General features: G+C 42.6%; 1 long non-coding RNA gene across 1 annotated transcript; it reads right to left on the minus strand.

Moving 5' to 3' along the window:
* Positions 1-561: 561 nt before the first annotated feature.
* Positions 562-5,773, minus strand: LOC117308811 (uncharacterized). The gene is made up of 2 exons (XR_004523001.2): positions 5,217-5,773; positions 562-4,872 (listed from the first exon to the last, which is right to left on the minus strand). It is a non-coding gene; the product is annotated as an uncharacterized lncRNA (long non-coding RNA).
* Positions 5,774-6,013: the final 240 nt, after the last annotated feature.

Genomic DNA, 6,013 nt, shown 5'->3' on the forward strand with positions numbered 1-6,013 from the left:
GATAGTGACCTGTGCTTGCACACAGGCCTCTTGGTGGCGGCAGCAGCAGCCTTAGCGTCTCCCGCCCGTCCCTGGGGTCCGTGCTTTTAGCCGCGGCTCACGCCCATCTCTGGAGTTCCTTTAAGCAGCGCTCTTAAACCCCTCTTCTCGCGCACCAGGAAACAAAGAGGGAAGAAAAAGTCTCTTGCCTCTTCGGCAGGTGCAGACTTTTCCCCAGACTCCCTCCCGACTAGCCGTGGTGCAATAACCCCTTCAGGGTATGTTCAATCCGCCAACCCCAGTCCTCTCCCTGCGCTCCGTCCGAAACCCGAGCCTCAGCTCACAGCCCCGCCTGCCTCGGCGGGTGAGCAGACAAGCCTCTCGGGCTGGTGAGGGCCGGCCGATCCTCTGTGCGGGAATCTCCCCACTTTGCCCACCGCACCCCTGTTGCTGTGCCCTCCTCCGCGGCTTCGAAGCTCCCCCCTCCGCCTCCCACAGTCTCCGCCCGCGAAGGGGCTTCCTAGTGTGTGGAAACTTTTCCTCCTTCACAGCTCCCTCCCACTAGTGCAGGTGCCGTCCCTATTCTTTTTTTTTTTTTTTTTTTTTTTTTTTTAAGGTTTTCAAAATAACATTTATTTCTTAAAAGTTAACATGTGCATAATAGGAAACCAAAGAACACAAGAAGCAAAAAACAGTCATTTATCATCACAAGCAATTTACCATTTGATGTGTCCTTCTAGGTCTCGTTTGTGTATTTAAACACAACTAAGCATTCATTTTTATGTAATTAAGATCATACAGTTATGTATCATGCTTTTTCACACATCATGAATATTTACCATTTCAAAGTCCCAAAGCTATGAGTATTTTGATAACCAAAAATACACTACACCAACTCAATCTGGAAGGAAAAAAATGTAATCCTTTCTTGGCGACAAAAACTTCAGAAAAGACAAAAATGGCAACAGGCCTCTAGATAAAGATATTGGCAGAGTTATGATTAAAATACTACATTCCCTTAACGTTCAATTAAAAATGAGACATAAAGCAACAGAGTACCCAAAGTATAATGCTTTTAAGAGGATTCATTATCTGATCTAAACTATTAAAGTATTAGCAAGGAGGTATATTTCCACTGAATTACTTAACAATGTATTCCTATAGTACAGCTAAGAGATGCACACACATCAATGGTTATCATCAAAATATAAAAAGGAATACATCCACATACTTCCCTCCCTTTTATACTTCCTTCTGCCCCTCTGCTGCCAACCTAATGAACAAGTCCTGGTGTACATTTCTCAGATGGTTTAACAATTCCATGTCCAAGATGCTACTTTTTTACCAATTATAACAAAGATATTTACAAATTGGTTAATTCACTAGCTCTACTTTTTATCATACATTGTCACCTCAGGACTCCTAAAAAGCCTAGATGTTGCAAAATAATGAATGAACCTTGTCCATAGTAAGCATTGGTACTTTACAAAAATGCACATTTAGACCTATGGTTATAACCTAAAACTGTCTTCTAGATATGGAGATATTAGCTAAGAGCCCTTCCCTTCACCCTTCCTCTCACCCATCCTCCAGCATATCAGCAACTAAGTACAGGACGATATCTAGCTCCAAGAGGTGGATTAACATAGACGCTCCCAGAAGACACAGCCCTTCCTAAAAACCAACAAAAGGGCATTTATTAAGGGGTTATTTTACTACCTCTACTTTTAATATACTTTGGGCATTAGGACTTGCTTATTCTTTAATACACAGCAATATTAACTAAAACACACAAATAGAACAATGGTTAGACAATCTGAACTTGTCTAAAGACTCATGGGCACAGATCCCTTCTCTGTACTTCCTTCCCTGTCTGCTCCCCGCCTCCCCACCACCCAGTGAATAGTCAGCTTACGCTCCAAGACTCAAGTTTAACAATTTCCACTCCCCCAATACAACCATTCCTATGAATTAACAGAAAAAAAAATACTTTAAAAGGTGTTACTTTTAACTCTCTATTTTCAACATATGTTGTGTACTTTCACACATCTAGAAAGATGAGATGTTTCAAATACAGATTTAAGTTTGTCCACTATGTATACACGTAGTAGCACTGAAGAAACTGCACACAAAGGCTATAGTCACAAAGTGTCTCCTAAACAGGAACACTCTGGCCTAGAAGCTTCCCCTTCTCATCTCTATCAACCCGGTGGACAAGAATAAGCATCTGTAATGCTTAGAGGGGATTTTAACAATTTTACTTCCTCCAGTTGTTTTCAGAAGTCTTTCCTATGAATTTTAACACGAAGTGTACACAATGTATTTATCGGCTATTTTTGTCATACACTGGCAACCTCTTTAACATCTAGGAAGACTAGATGTTTTAAATTTGGACCCTCTGTCCTTTATGTACACTATGTACACAGCCAAGTAAAACAAAATGCAGAGACACACCAGACAATGGTTAGTCTTGGTATAAAGCCCTTTACACTTTCTTCTTTCTCCCTGAACCAGCACAAATAAAATAATGTGTACTGCTCAGAGAGGTGGTTTGATCATTTTGATCACTCCATTTCTAAAAGACAGTATTTCATATGAATTTTAACAAAAGGATATATCTACAAAATATGTTACTTCACTACCTCTACCTTTAACATACTTTGTGCACTTCTAAACATCTAGAAAGACTAGATGTTTCAAATAAGGACTAAAGTTTGTCCACTATATACACAGTAGTGTTGAATAAACTACACACATGTAACAATGGTTAGATCTGAAAGTGTCTTCTACATAGGGACATTCTAATCTAGAACACTTCATTTCTCCCAGTACCTCCTTTCTGCCATCCATCCAACATTGGGCAAGTACAGGCACAGGTGTCAGGCGCAGGTGTCACTTAGATGTGATTTACAATTTCACTTCCAAAGGCCCTTTTCAGAAGACGGCTTTTCAATGAATTTTAACACAAAGTGTACAAAATGTGTTAGTTTACTAACTCTACTTTTGTCATACATTGGCAACCTCTTTAATATCTAGAGACTAGATATTATAAAATGGGGACCCATTGGTCCAGTATATACAAAATATATACAGTAAAGTTAAACAAAATGCATGTAACATATAGAGCAATGGATAAGTTGAAATGTTCTAGTACCTGCTAGCAAAACATCTTTTGCAATCTTCCCTCCCACCTCCCTAAATCCAATGAACAAGCACAGAGTATACTGTTCAGAGAGGAGGTTTAACAATTCCATTTCCAAAGACAGTATTTCCCCAGTTTTTAAAAGCTATTTACAAGAAGCATTATTCTACTAAAACTACTTTTAAATACATCAAGCACTTCTAAACATCTAGAAAGAATAGATATTTCATATAAGAACTTACTTGTCCACTATGTACACAGCACTGTTAAATAAAATTGCACACATGTAACAATGGTTATAATCTGAGGTATCTTCTAAATATGACCATTTTGGCCTGAACCATTTCCTCCCTCACTTCCTTCTCTCCACCACCAATCCAGTGGACAAGTACATGCATATGTAATGCTTAGAGGTGGTTGAACAAATTCATATCCAAAAGTCATTTACAGAGGACAAGCTTTCCTATGAATTTCAATAAAGTATACAAAATGTGCTAATTTTACTACTTTGCCATACACTGGCAACCCCTTTAACGTCTAGAGACTAGATGTTGCAAAACTAGGACTCAATTTGTCCATTATATACACTATATACACAGCAAAACAAAATGAACATACAAAAAATGGTTTTGTCTGAAAATGTCCAGGTATGAACACACTAGCATATTACCTTTTGCAATTCTTTCCCTCCCTCCTCCAAACCACTGAACAAGTATAGGCAATAGTATACTGCTCAGAGAGGTGGTTTAACATTTAACATTCCCAAAGACAGTACTTCCTGTGAATTTTAGCAAAAAGTTATTTACAAAGTGATATTTTACTACATCTACATTTAACATACGTTGGGCACTTCTAAACATCTAGATGGACTAGATGTTTCAAATAAGGACTTAATTTGTCCACTATATACAGAGCAGTACGGAATGAACTGCAGACATGTAACAGTTATAATCTGAAACTGTCTTCAAAATACCAGCATTCTAGCCATTCTAAGACCAACCCCCTTCTCTCTCTCTCCCCTCCACCAACCCAGAGGGCTATCACGCTCAAATTTTCAGAAGACAATCTTTCCTAGAAATTTTGACACAAAATGTATTATTTACTAACTCTATTTTTGTCATACACTGGCAACCTCTTTAACATCTAGAAAGACTAGATGTTGTAAATTAGGACTCATTTGTCCATTATATACACTATATACACAGCAAAGTGAAACAAAATGCGGGAACATAAAAAAGACAATGGTTAATCTTGCCTCACTATAAACACACTGGCACAGAGCTCTTTGCACTTCCTTCTCCTCCCCGCGACCTTGAACCAGTGCACAAACAAACACAGTGCATACTGCGTACTGTTCAAAAAGGTGGTTTGGCTACCCCTCCCCCCCCAACATTTCATACGAATTTTAACAAAAAAGTATTTACAAAATGTTTTTTTACTACCTCTACTCTGAACAAATATCAGGCACTTTAGAAGATCTAGAAAGACTAGATATATCAAAAAAGTACTTATTGTCAACTACACATACAGTAGTAAGGAGTAAAATGCACACACAAAACAATGGTTCTAATATGCAAATGTCTTCTGTGACCAGTCTGGCACAGAACCTTCTTTTCTTCCTCCTCAACGTCTTCCATTCCATGTCCTCTAACCCACTGAACAAACGTGGACCTCTGTGGCTCCTGATGTCGCCTCTAGAGGTGGTCAAACAACTCCATTTCGAAAAGTCATTTCCAGAAGACATTTCTTTTCTACGGTTTTTTTAAAGAAACAAATGGGCATTTACAAGACATGTGACTTTAACTCTATCATACGTCGGCAACCTCTTCACATCTAGAAGGCCTATATGTAGCGAAAAGTCTTCTTTCGAAAGGTTGGGGGGAAAGTTGAGAGCAGCTTTTTCATATTATATACACAGGCCTTCTATAAACGGCCAGTAAATCTTCCCAAAGGGTGGCGGGCACTTCCTATTGGCCGCAAGTGGTACGTTATTCTACCATTTCTATCTTCCGACATCGAGGTCTTGGTAGAACGACGACCAACCGCCCGATGACCCGCTAACGTTCCACCCGTCGTCGACCGGGGCTCCGCTCACCTTCCAGGCCCGTTAAGGCCTTTGTCCGTCGTTGTCCGGACGAGGTGAGGTCTCGTCCAACTGGGGCAGAGAGGTCACCTCAGGTCCCGGATCCGCGCGGGCTCCAAGGCCTAAGGGTGGCTGAGCTGGCGTCCACGTAGAGCCCCCTTCCCGGGCCCTCGAGGCTCTAACGGCCCTCCGCAGCGTTCCAGTGGCCGCCATTCTTCTCGCCCTGCCACGCCCGACGCCCAAAGGCGCCACGTCCTCGGTGGCCTGCCGGAGGCTTCGCCTAACCCCTGCAGCGTGGGGTCAAGAGACCCGGCGGTGGGCGGGATCTGGGCTCCGAGGGGCCGCCGCCATTAGGTCGCGGAGGTGGGGGTGGGGGAGCAGTTCGCTGCTGCTTCCAGGCTCGGGCCCTGCCAGTGGGCGGCTGCGGCGAGGGCTCTGGGGTTCGGTAAGACACAGCCTGAGCTTGTCCCGGGGGCCCCCCAGTTCACCTGCCGACCAGAGGCCGGAGGGCCTGGAGGGCCCCGGGCTAGAAGGCCGCGATCCGCTTCTCACCGCGCTCTCTGCCGGAACTGACTTCCGTCCCTATTCTTTTGTCTCTGTTTTTCCTTTTTTTCATTTGCCCTACCCAGGTACGTGGGGAGTTTCTTGCCTTTTGGGAGGTCTGAGGTCTTCTGCCAGCCTTCAGTAGGTGTTCTGTAGGAGTTGTTCCATGTGTAGATGTATTTCTGGTGTATCTGTGGGGAGGAAGGTGATCTCCGCATCTTACTCTTCTGCCATCTTCAAGGTCCCCCCTCACATTAGCTCTTGAG

This window comes from Tursiops truncatus, chromosome 18 (genome assembly GCF_011762595.2).
Source record: "Tursiops truncatus isolate mTurTru1 chromosome 18, mTurTru1.mat.Y, whole genome shotgun sequence".
NCBI lineage: Eukaryota > Metazoa > Chordata > Mammalia > Artiodactyla > Delphinidae > Tursiops > Tursiops truncatus.